This window comes from Galeopterus variegatus, unplaced genomic scaffold (genome assembly GCF_000696425.1).
Source record: "Galeopterus variegatus unplaced genomic scaffold, G_variegatus-3.0.2 Scaffold5524, whole genome shotgun sequence".
NCBI classification, from domain to species: Eukaryota; Metazoa; Chordata; class Mammalia; order Dermoptera; family Cynocephalidae; genus Galeopterus; species Galeopterus variegatus.
In genome coordinates this window covers 102,670-116,299 of record NW_007731635.1, presented here as the reverse complement: position 1 = coordinate 116,299, position 13,630 = coordinate 102,670, and positions in this window count along the sequence as shown.

The window sequence follows — 13,630 nt, the reverse complement described above, 5'->3', positions numbered from 1 at the left end:
AACATATTTACAACAGACACGCTGTCGTGCTTGGCAAGATTGCAAACAGCTGAGGGAGCCTGACCATTTGTTTTCATTTTCCTTACAAAAGGCTATCAAACAATTGGGTGGTGAAGAGAACAGAGACAGAGCAATTAAAGGAACTGCTTCTTCAAACCAAGGTTAAGAGACACAACCCCCACCAGCCTCAGGAGGGGGCTAACCTTGAAACGGGAAATGGAAATCGAAACAGAACGTGAGGAACATCAGCAAACCCCCATAATTATTAGGTCAACTACTTTGTAAGGTTTCTCAACTCAGAAGAAGTAAGCACTTTACAGATTTTTAGTCAATTAAAGCATTTAGGCCATATATGTTGTGGATATGGTTGCAAAGAAGCCCTGAATTTACAGAAATGACCCCAGAGAGGACCAGATGATCCATTTCTCTGTTCCAATACTCATGGGAAAAATTATTTTTATTCATTTGTAAAGGGCTTAAAATTTTATGAACTGAATTCAGATGAGCAAAAAGATGTTGTAATGGTTTTAATTTTCTGTAACACATTTTATCTTGTTTTGAGGCACCCATTTTCATGTTCTTGGTTTGGATTGGGAGATTTAAGCTTACACTTAAAAGTAACTCTTATTTTAAAACCTTTTTTTAAAGTGAACTCAGTCTCTTTGGGACAAATGACCTGTCTTCCTTTCCAGAGTGGTAAGGGACCTGTGGTTATCTGCAGTTTTCTGGGTCTTAGTGTCCTAGGGCTAGCATAACAAGTTAGGTGGCTAAAACAACAGAAACTTATTCTCACAGTTCAGGGGGTCAGCAGGGTTGTTTCCTTCTTGGGGACCGAGAGGCAGAATTTGTTCTTTTCCAGCTTCTGATAGTTGCTGGCAGTCCAGGGCTTTCCTTGGCTGTGGCCGCATGCCCTCTGCCCCTGTCTTCACGTGGCTTTCTCCCTGTGTGCAGTGTGTGTGTTGCTCCTTTTCTTATAAGCACACCAGTCAGTGGATTAGGGCCTACCCTAATCAAATATGACCTCATCTTAACTTGATTACATCTGCAAAGACCCTATTTCCAAATAAAGTCACATTCACAAGCAATGGGAGAGAGGGGGAGGACTTCAACTCATCTTTTTGGAGGGGCACAGCTCCACCCACAATAGGGTCTTGCACACCAGTCAGTGGATTAGGGCTTACCCTAATCAAATATGACCTCATCTTAACTTGATTACATCTGCAAAGACCCTATTTCCAAATAAAGTCACATTCACAAGCAATGGGGGAGAGGGGGAGGACTTCAACTCATCTTTTTGGAGGGGCACAGCTCCACCCACAATAGGGTCTTCATAGAACTTTGCTCTGGTGGTTGGGCTGGTCTAGTTGCCACACTTGTGTCTGCTGAGGCTTGAGGGGATGTCCAGCCATTTCCCGTCCTTCCTGCATCTGGACTATGTGCAGGCTGTAGGGGACCACAGCACTGTCTCAGCCCCATCCAGCAGCATGGGGGGCTGTCTTTCCTGTAGGAGTCCTTAATGCTCACATGCCAAATTAAATGCAGAGCTGCTGACAGGAAGCTTGAAAGTCAACCAATCTACACCTGCACAAGCAGGATCCACCCTCACTCCAGCCCAGAGTTTCACCTTGTATGGGGCAAGCCAGGACATACATACATGTGTTTCCTTGGAACCTTGCAGTTACTGTTCCTTCTACCCGGAATGCTTCTCCCCTGGATAAATACATGGCTTCCCTTAGTTGGTTCAGAACTCAGATAAACATCATCTCAGCAGAGTGGTCTTCTGTGGGGAAAGCAAAGGAAAATGGCCAGGGCCCCTCAGGTGTTCAGAATCTACAGCTCTGTTCTTTCCTGCCCCCAGGGTGTCTCCCAGAAGGGAGGGGGTCACAGTGAGGCCAGTACTGCTGCTGGAAGCTGTTACTGCTAGTGCCCCTGGGATGCCCTGAGAAGGCTGCTGCCGCTGCTGCCATTGTTGAGGAAGCTGAGGACTAGGCTCATGTCGTCTGCCAACAGATCCCGGGATTTTTCCCAGTTACCTAACATGGACGTGCATGTGAGGAGTCTGGTGACCCAGCCTGGCATGGGAGGGGTCTGTGACTCAGCGTGGCATGTGAGGGGTTTGTGGCCCAGTCTGTACAATGGGTTTGAAGGGTCTGTGAGCCCTAGCCCTGACAGTGCAAATAGAAACTTAGTATAACTAAAATAATGAAGCATTTTGGCTTTAGTTATGAATAGCCCAACCAGACAAGCAGTGTAGCTATTGCTGTAACCCTGCAAGTGGCGTAGTCATGTAGATCTACACCTTCCCTGGTCATCCTATCCAAAATAAGTATCTCCCCCTCTCGCTCTATCCCTTTCCCTGCTTTGATTTTCTTAGTAAGATATTTCAGGGCACTAGATTTTCCCTAAGGAAAGGACAGATGTTCTGCTTATCGCTAAACTGGTTTTTGAGCTCACCCTAAAGAAGTAGCCCCTTTGTCTTTCACTTATTCATTCAGTCATTAATTTATTCAACAAATCATATTTCTGTCCAGCATATTGTCAGAATTTACATTATATTAAGTTACGTAGTTTTCGAAGGTAGGAACTGTCTTTTTCAGTACTGAACCTTTACCACCTTGTTATAGTAACTATTCAATAAATCTTTGTATGAATGAATGAAATTCCATGAAAAAATCTGTACAAGACTTATTTAAATCTTGCTATAAAATTAAATGCACAATTTTTCCATGGAATCTTTCCCAAGGCCAAATCTTGAGAAGAACTTGTACAAATGGTAGATAGCATCATGGCTAAAAAAAAATCTTTTGAAGACAATAACTATCTTACAATTGCTGGCAAATTACAGAATGCTGGAAGACCTAACAAAGATGACTTTCAGGAGTGAGAGAACGTCAAGCAGTTTGTGATTTGTAGTTACTCTTGCAGAAAGGCAGCCGAGTTGTAGAGTACAGTAGCAGTGTTTACTCCATTAATGTAAGACAAAGGCAAACGACCCAAAAAAAAGGAGACTACCAGCCCTTTTTCAAAAATGCAGAATCCAGGGCTGCTTTCCAGCTATGTTCCGAAGCATGATAAAACAATATTCCCAGTCAAGCTCAAGCCATCAGGAAAAGCCATCAGATCCATTCAGCAGGGACTGACATCCAGTAGGCTCAGTAGGCTCAGTCCCTAGGGCCCACAATACTTTTAGGGGCCCACAAAAATGTTATTTCTTATAAAATCAGAAGGAAAACATGAACTTTTAGTTTGAAGGAAAAATGTTTTAGTATATTGTATCATTAATTCATCTTTATACCAGTTCTAAAATACTATTTTATATATATGGTTTTGGTTTTTGTTTGTTTTATGGAGAAAGGCGCCTTTAAAAGCAAAGATGCCAAGGGCCTGTGAAAGTCATAACAAGACCCTGATGTTGGGTCTCCTTTTTCTTAAGAAAGCATTCTGGACAGATATTCAGCTAGAAATATTAAAATGGGCCGATGCCAAAAGAATTCAGTTATCCAGAAGAACATCTTTTCCAGGTGGATTCATTTCCCCAAGATCCCTGTGATTCGCACTGGTGTATTTTAGAAGAGAGATTAATGCAATTGCCCCATAAAATATTTTAAGCTTTCATCTGCTCTGAAACAAAGCACACAGCAGAACACCAAGAGGAAATGACGACCAGTGCTGAGAAAATGTATTTTCTTCAAGGTGCTGCAGCCGCTGTAATTCGCACCTTCTGAAATGGAGAGAGAAGCACTGTCAACATGCACAGGCAGCTAGAAGTGTCAAGATCATGGTAGGGCTGGAGAATGTGCCCAGCTGGGAAAATGAGCATGCAGCTAGCACGTGGGAGCTTGAGGTGAAGGCCCCCAAGCAAGTATTCAGAAAATCATGAGTCTTTTGTTATAAGTAAAAACCAATAGCCCTCTACACCCCACCTGAGTCATAGAAGCCACTCATTTAGGTAAATTAGAGGCGGCTGCAGGTTCAGTGCCTGGCTAGGGTTACCTTTGTTCTTTCTTGACTAGTTCTGACTAGCGCCATAAGGGGCTCCATCTTCAGTTAAAGTGGATTATCTGAAAGTTGGGGGGGGCAGTTGTAGGTGAGTTATGTATTAGGTATTATCTGCCAATAGAGGATTCTGCAGAGCCCCAGGAAGCTCCTAACTTTCTAAAGGCCATTCCCAGTTGAATCTCCTAGAGGTCTCTGGTGACCAGGCAACTGGGTAATGTCTTAACTGCTAGAGTAATGGTCAAGGTTCACACGCTGGCACTTTCTAGCTAACGTGATTCTGCCTAAGTGAAAACTTCAGTGAGTGTCAGTCAAAATGGGTCAAAAATTGTACCTGCCTTAGCGAGTCACTGTAGATATGAATAGGACGTTCCACTGCATGTGGAAAGCTAATGCATCTAACACATTGTAATAACTCAGTGAGTCTTTAGCTATTACCATTGTTAAGTATTCATTTAGGCCAAGACCTAAGGGGAACCAAGACCTAATAACAAATCTAAAACTTAAGTACTGGTTTTGGAAAAAATGTTGCTGTTTAAGTTTCATTGTTATTGCTATATTCAATACAAGATGGCATTCATGTTTCAGAAATAATAGTAAAGGGTGAGAGTTTCCAGGAGGAAGCAGAGGCTGGCCTATTCAGGCTCCGGGCCCTATGCATTTAGATGTCTTCCAACTTTTAAAGTCCTTTTAAAGATTTTTGCTGATTTGAGCAGTTTTCAGCTAAATCACCAGATCATTTAGAGTCTAATTTTAAATGAAGGTTCTTATATGTTTCTCATTTTATAGTCTAGTTAGAGGGTTTAGAATTCTTTCCTTTCTGTGAAAGAAAAACTTGGTGAAAAATAATGTCTGTGGAGACAACTAACTCTGAAGGGAAAGATATAACCACAGTGGTCTGCCCTGCTCCTGCCTCTCATCTCTGCACTCTGACTGCCCCTGTGTTGGTCCTCTCCGAAATCACGGTTCTAGTCTGAATCAGAAGGACATAAAGATGCCCATTTCCAAGAATCTCCGGCTCCCCAAGAAGTTTCTGGCTCTGCCAGTTTTTGTGACCTGCTATCTCAGTGGCTGGGTCCTAAAAAGCTCTGGTTTCCGAGTGCCTGAAGCCTATTGTTCACACTCCAAATCCTTCCATACAGAGTCGGGACTGTATACAGGGTGTGAATCCCTGCCCACCTTCTAGCTGAAAGACCCTCCCCTGATTACTTAACTCCACAAGCTCAGTTTCTTCTCTGAATAACAGAAGGTCATTCAACCCATCCCATGGATTTTTTGTGGCAATTTGGTTAGATAAGGGGCCATGTCTGGCACACAGGGTGAAGTCAGGAAACCTTACTCTCCCTCATGGTGCCACACAGAATTGGGATCTGAGGACTACTAGCCTTGTCTTTGAATGGCTGGTCCCCCATCCCCAAGTTCCTCACTGTCACCCCACCCAGCTGGCATGACATCAAGGATACCCAATTCAGCATCCTCTGGGCTCATAAAGCTGCTCCCCCAACCCCACGATGGCTCACCCGATCTCATATTTGCTTTCTGGACCCACATTGCAGGCAACAAGCCTTTGACGAATGCCTCCCAGAATGAGTCTAAACTCTTATATTTGGCAGCAGAGATCATGCGCTTCCTCCAGCTTCTCCACGCTGCACACCTGCAGCTGTTTCACATGGCATCATTGCAAACGTGGCAGCCGTCCTCTGTACACACCCTAGTTTATTACTGCCGTCTTGTTCAAGATACTCTGTCCTCAACTAAATCCCTCTCTGGGCTTATTCTGCCCACTGCAGAGGACAATCTCAGAAACCACTTCCTAAATTAGAATCTAGACTCCATCCTTTTCATGACTCAACCACTTCCATTCTTAATTGCTAAACTATTTATAATTAAAATACCCTAGACCTGGGGGGAGGGTAGGTTACATGTTGTTATCAGGTGTGTTTTATCAGGTGTGTTACGTACAATGTGGTATTGAAGGTGATGGCAGGGGGAGGAGAGGTGGGGTGGTATTTACAACTATAGAAATTAGGCATTTGCTTCTGCTAAACTTTATCTAGTTAGATCGAGGCTATCATTTCAGCCTTTCAAACTCCCTTTGGCTCATGTATAGCCACCCTTTCTACTCGGTGCCATGTGGCACATTGGATAATAACATCAATGCCACATTGGCCAAAATAATAAAACAATAAAATGTGGATTTGGAATCATACCACTAAAATTCTCCCCTGAAGCCAGTTTTCACCCATTGATCAAATTCCACCCACTGTTCATCTCATGATAAATTTATCTTTAGTATACGCCTCATACTATCATGAACCCACATAGGTCTGTCTTGACCATGAAAATGTCATGAGAGACTTAATAACATGCTTTGCTGCAGTTTGGATGGCCTCTGCCAGAGTTCCCTCGATCTAGTAGGCTCTTACCCCAATCCAAAAATGAACGAGTCGGTTTTAGGGGTACAGCATAGAAAAAGGTGTTGCAGGGAGAAACACACTTTTATTTACCCCAAGGCCTACCAGTCTGTCTCTGGACTCCTTCTTTGGTAGCATCGAGGTTCCATTCCCTGGTTGCAATCATACTGTTCAAATTTATAATGATCCACTGGAACTTCAGGCTCAGCCGTAAGTATAGGCTTTGTCTTCTGAACATTATTTCATATGACAAGGTCCCAAGATTTAAATTCTTTCTTGTATTAATTACATATCATGGAGAGCCAAGTAAGGGAACCCCTAATACACTTTTTGAAAACAGTTCTCCCTGTCTTTTGGGGGGGTCGCATTGCCCTGGGAAAAATCACTGCTTCCAATGCCTACCTCAAGTTCATTTCCAGTGCTGTGGTGTTTAGGTTTCCATGCAGTATTAGTCCTCGAAGGATATTTTTTTTTTCTTGGATAAAATAGCTTTCGAGGACTCCTGGGATCGAAATTATAATGTAAGTGAGAACCAAAGAAAGAAACCATTTCTTATTTTACTGGATCCTTCAGTTTGACATCATCTGGAAATACAAAAATTTGCTAACAGATTTCCTAGCCTGCCGTTCTTTATACTGCTAGTGAAATGCATGAGGTCAGCACCCTTCTCTCTTCCTTTCCTCATTGCCCCAAATTTCCCCACTCCCCAGGGAGTTGGCTTCAGGTGACCCTCTGCTAGTCATGGCTAAAATACCCTTCAGGGACTTGGAGAGGAATTAAAGAAAAAACTAAAAAGCCAGAACTCACTCTCCTTATGGTGTCAGCTACAGTTTAATATGGCTTTCCAAAGCCTAAAAAATGTTTTAGCAGCAGCAGAGCACCCACCGAATTAAAGAAAAAACTAAAAAGCCAGAACTCACTCTCCTTATGGTGTCGGCTACAGTTTAATATGGCTTTCCAAAGCCTAAAAAATGTTTTAGCAGCAGCAGAGCACCCACAGAGAGAAATTATTTTTTTGTACTACATTTCAATTTGGCAGTTTTGTACATAGGATTCTGTTTCTGCTGTTGACAAGTTAAAAACACAAAAGCAAAACTGGAATAAATCCCAGTGAGGTAGGTTCATTTCCAGCTCATGGGAAACTCGGGCCTCACGTCTGTGCTCTGTTTTCCAGTAGCCAATGTCCAGGACACATAGCTTCCATTTTCTAAGATGCTCAGAGGTAAAATCAGACCCACATTTCTCAGGAATTAAATCCCAGCTCCCAGCTCTGGGGTTTGACTGACAGGTACATCCATTTTTCTGAAAGGTCTTGTTACTTTTGGCACAGCCTGTTATTCTTAGCCCTGAAAAATCATGCCATGGAACGGGGCACCTGAGGCTGTGAACATGGACACCAGCACCTCCTAAGCTTTCTGTCTTACGTCTGACAACTTGAAACATCCAGGAAAAAGTGGAAAATTCATCTTTCACATGTGTATTCTGCACAGTGACAAATGTCTAGAGCTTTGGAAAACATCTGAAGGACCATATCTTCTCTTTTGTATCAATGTTTTTGATACTGTGTAATTATGACTGTATCATAAGATTAACCAGTGATCATAATAAACTTGATGTTTTCAGACAAGATTTTAGGAATAAGAATGACAATTTCAACCTACTTAGTATTCCCAAAATCTCCAGAAATGTAATAATTGGATACAAGTAAAAATGGAATATTTCGCCTTTTTGCAAAATAGTATAGTAGGCTAGAATCTATACATGAAGGCTTTTTTTTTTTAATTGTTGTCTCTGGAAAAAAAAATCCAATTTTGTGTTATCAATCCTTACAAAAAGATGCATGTTAAAATATGGCAGAGAGAGTGTAGAAGAAAAAAAGATTCTGCTTTTCCCCACATTCTGCCTCCTTGTAATTGAGTTAGCTCATGTCATAAATCAAGAGCTATTTAAATTACACCTGTATAATTTAGTCCCACCTTCCTTTACAAGAGAGAAAAGCATCTAATAACTACAATGAGATTTCATTAGTGTTTTTCTTCAAGGGATTAATAAAATGTGGTAGTACATGATTCCAAACATCAGTTATGTATATGGATTTAATCCTGGTTGTGGGCCTTCTGAAAGGCAGCTGGTCAGTAAGACATCAATGTTCAAAACTATGGTCTGGAAGAGCAGGAGCTGACACAGAACCTACATGCCAACGTTCCCTGTCCTGCCTCATGGTTATCGTTTGATCATGGTAGAACTGAGGAGTGAGATTTATTTGGTTATAGATACATATTGTTTTTTAGATTAATGCTCTTGGCTTTGGGGATGTAGGAGTTATAGTTATTTCCCATTTATTCATTACACTGACCCATTCAGGCTCCTGTCTACACAACTGTGGCCAGGTGGAAATAGAGTGGAAAAACTGTATCCAGCCTACTTAACCCACATCAGCTCTTCTCCCAGTGGAAGCCCAGATGCTCAGCCCTAACCCTGGAGCCACCTGCAGTGGGACAGTGCCTGCCTGCAGCAGCCTGGCCGTGTTGTCAGGTGCACATCACATGATACTCACCAATCTCATCTCCGTCTGGTTTTCCAAGCACTATTTAAAACTTCACCCAGACGGTGATATCAAACCCACTTCCCACTTACTCCATGAGGTGCCAGAGCACCCCAGCTCCACCCCTGAGAAGTGTCCCTTTCAGAGCAATACAACGATGTTTTAAATACAAGCCCATTTTCGGTGAGACAGATTTCGAGGTTTGGTGCTCCTGGAAATAATATATCCTGGTCTGTTGGCTCTATGTATGCCACCTCCCGCTCCTCAAGGCCATGTTCCACACCTATTTACCCCATGAGCTGATCAACAACCTTTTGACCACAGCAATCTTCTCTTTTGTATCAATGTTTTTGATACTGTGTAATTACGACTGTATCATAAGATTAACCAGTGATCATAATAAACTTGATGTTTTCAGACAAGATTTTAGGAATAGAATGACAATTTCAACCTACTTAGTATTCCCAAAATCTCCAGAAATGTAATAATTGGATACAAGTAAAAATGGAATATTTTGCCTTTTTGCAAAATAGTATAGTAGGCTAGAATCTATACATGAAGGCTTTTTTTTAATTGTTGTCTCTGGGAAAAAAAATCCAATTTTGTGTTATCAATCCTTACAAAAAGATGCATGTTAAAATATAGCAGAGAGAGTGTAGAAGGAAAAAAGATTCTGCTTTTCCCCACATTCTGCCTCCTTGTAATTGAGTTAGCTCATGTCATAAATCAAGAGCTATTTAAATTACACCTGTATAATTTAGTCCCACCTTCCTTTACAAGAGAGAAAAGCATCTAATAACTACAATGAGATTTCATTAGTGTTTTTCTTCAAGGGATTAATAAAATGTGGTAGTACATGATTCCAAACATCAGTTATGTATATGGATTTAATCCTGGTTGTGGGCCTTCTGAAAGGCAGCTGGTCAGTAAGACATCAATGTTCAAAACTATGGTCTGGAAGAGCAGGAGCTGACACGGAACCTACATACCAGCATTTTCCTGTCCTGCCTCATGGTTATCGTTTGATCATGGTAGAACTGAGGAGTGAGATTTATTTGGTTATAGATACATATTGTTTTTTAGATTAATGCTCTTGGCTTTGGGGATGTAGGAGTTATAGTTATTTCCCATTTATTCATTACACTGACCCATTCAGGCTCCTGTCTACACAACTGTGGCCAGGTGGAAATAGAGTGGAAAAACTGTATCCAGCCTACTTAACCCACATCAGCTCTTCTCCCAGTGGAAGCCCAGATGCTCAGCCCTAACCCTGGAGCCACCTGCAGTGGGACAGTGCCTGCCTGCAGCAGCCTGGCCGTGTTGTCAGGTGCACATCACATGATACTCACCAATCTCATCTCCGTCTGGTTTTCCAAGCACTATTTAAAACTTCACCCAGACGGTGATATCAAACCCACTTCCCACTTACTCCATGAGGTGCCAGAGCACCCCAGCTCCACCCCTGAGAAGTGTCCCTTTCAGAGCAATACAACGATGTTTTAAATACAAGCCCATTTTCGGTGAGACAGATTTCCAGGTTTGGTGCTCCTGGAAATAATATATCCTGGTCTGTTGGCTCTATGTATGCCACCTCCCGCTCCTCAAGGCCATGTTCCACACCTATTTACCCCATGAGCTGATCAACAACCTTTTGACCACAGCAAACTGTGCTGAGCCTAAATTTCCACATACTTGGTCCCATCCCACACAGCCCAACTCTGAATGATGGACGGTTTCATACATGGTTTCAGTTATGTTCATTCCTGCAGTCACCGGGTGGTTACTTTGGGCAAGGTATTATTTTAGACATTTTGGAGAACACAAAAAGAAGTGACATTCAGTGCCGGCTACAAAGAAAACTCTAAATCTAGTAGAGGCACAAATGGAGGCCTCTGACACATCCAAAGAGGGAAGGAACACACCTGGTCCAGGTAGCGGGAGCTGGAGCAGGATCCAGGAGGAAGCCACTCACTCGTAGCTCTCTTTCTGAAGGACGACGTCCCCTGATGTCTCACAGTGATGGCTGATGACTGGTACTAAGCATGAAAAAGGGCAGGAGGATGGATTCCGTGTGCACAACAGAGGCCCCTACAGCAGAACAGCAAGCGGTGCAGGAGCTTCAAGTTTCTCCCCAGCAGGGCTCCCCAGGAAGAGTCATCTGAGGGCAATTTTTGCTATTCCAGTTACATTTTGCCATTTCCTGTGACCTCCTTTCTGTCATTTACTTAATATTTTCCTTTAAATTGACTCACCATTTTTGTTCAAATAAATTTATATTGAAAGGAAAATGTTTATATTAAAGGGAAATTTTGTAACACTACCATGAAATGAAATGCTGGTATCACTTACTGTCAGAATAAGGTAGTGCGGAAAGTATGTACTGTGGAAAGATAATGAAATTCAGTACCGTTGTCTGCTGAAGCACGCAGGTCTGGGGTCTGCTCTCTCTTTGTTAAAAAGGGAAAATACCCAGTATTGGCATGATGACAAAGACAGTCCAGCCCCAAACTGAGCCAACCTGGGACTCTCTCTCTGAAGGACTGAAAGGGAATTGAGGAGGGAATAACTTCCCCACTCTGTGATTGGACGTTATTTAATTCCCAGTCTGTGAACTACCTAAAACCACCCCAGTGCAGAGGAAAGGAACAGAAAAGCAGACAGTGCTGTGAGGCCAGTTGTACCTAGAGTCTCTGCGGAGCAATGGTGTGCTCTTTAGGGCTGGGACCAGGGTTGACCACCTCTGCTAACCCTACGGACTCCAAGAAGGGTGACTGCCATGGACCCCAGCACAGTAAGGGGTACATGATAGATGTTTATCAAAAGTCTTAAGTCAGGGCTTATTGAAGTTTTAAAATCTTTTGGCTCTATTTCATGAAACGTAAAAAATTCAGTTTACAGTGGTATTTTATATTTTATAATATTATATCCTCTCCCCCCCCAAAAAAAAGAATATTGATAGCAAACTAAAGTGCAAAACCTAACAAAAATCAGCTGGTGAATAGATCCTATAGGATACACAAGAAGAATATATAGGTGAATTTAAATGGTCTCAAAGGAAAATGAGAAATCTTTTTTTATTATAGCATAATTGATTATATATATTTGTGGGGTACAGAGTTGAATATCAATACCTGTGTCCAATATGTGATGATCAAATCAGGCCCCTGATGTCTCACAGTGATGGCTGATGACTGGTACTAAGCATGAAAAAGGGCAGGAGGATGGATTCCATGTGCACAACAGAGGCCCCTACGGCAGAACAGCAAGCGGTGCAGGAGCTTCAAGTTTCTCCCCAGCAGGGCTCCCCAGGAAGAGTCATCTGAGGGCAATTTTTGCTATTCCAGTTACATTTTGCCATTTCCTGTGACCTCCTTTCTGTCATTTACTTAATATTTTCCTTTAAATTGACTCACCATTTTTGTTCAAATAAATTTATATTGAAAGGAAAATGTTTATATTAAAGGGAAATTTTGTAACACTACCATGAAATGAAATGCTGGTATCACTTACTGTCAGAATAAGGTAGTGCGGAAAGTATGTACTGTGGAAAGATAATGAAATTCAGTACCGTTGTCTGCTGAAGCACGCAGGTCTGGGGTCTGCTCTCTCTTTGTTAAAAAGGGAAAATACCCAGTATTGGCATGATGACAAAGACAGTCCAGCCCCAAACTGAGCCAACCTGGGACTCTCTCTCTGAAGGACTGAAAGGGAATTGAGGAGGGAATAACTTCCCCACTCTGTGATTGGACGTTATTTAATTCCCAGTCTGTGAACTACCTAAAACCACCCCAGTGCAGAGGAAAGGAACAGAAAAGCAGACAGTGCTGTGAGGCCAGTTGTACCTAGAGTCTCTGCGGAGCAATGGTGTGCTCTTTAGGGCTGGGACCAGGGTTGACCACCTCTGCTAACCCTACGGACTCCAAGAAGGGTGACTGCCATGGACCCCAGCACAGTAAGGGGTACATGATAGATGTTTATCAAAAGTCTTAAGTCAGGGCTTATTGAAGTTTTAAAATCTTTTGGCTCTATTTCATGAAACGTAAAAAATTCAGTTTACAGTGGTATTTTATATTTTATAATATTATATCCTCTCCCCCCCCAAAAAAAAGAATATTGATAGCAAACTAAAGTGCAAAACCTAACAAAAATCAGCTGGTGAATAGATCCTATAGGATACACAAGAAGAATATATAGGTGAATTTAAATGGTCTCAAAGGAAAATGAGAAATCTTTTTTTATTATAGCATAATTGATTATATATATTTGTGGGGTACAGAGTTGAATATCAATACCTGTGTCCAATATGTGATGATCAAATCAGGATAATTAGCATGTTCATCATTACAAAAAGTGAACATTCTTTGTGTCCATTAACCTATTTCTTGCTAACCCCTCACCCCCTCCCCATTTCCTACCTCTAGTAACCACAGTTCTGTTCTCTCCTTCTGAAAGTTCAACATATTATTGTGACTACTGTATCTTTCTCTTTCCTTATTTATTTATTTTTTAGCTCCCTCTTATGAGTGAGGGGAGGACATGCAGTATTTCTCTTTGTGTGACTGGCTTATTTCACTTAACATAATTTTCTCCAAGCTCATCCATGTTGCTGTGAATGGCAGAATTCATTCTTTTTTATGGCTGAGTAGTATCCCATTGTGTGTGTGTGTGTGTGTGT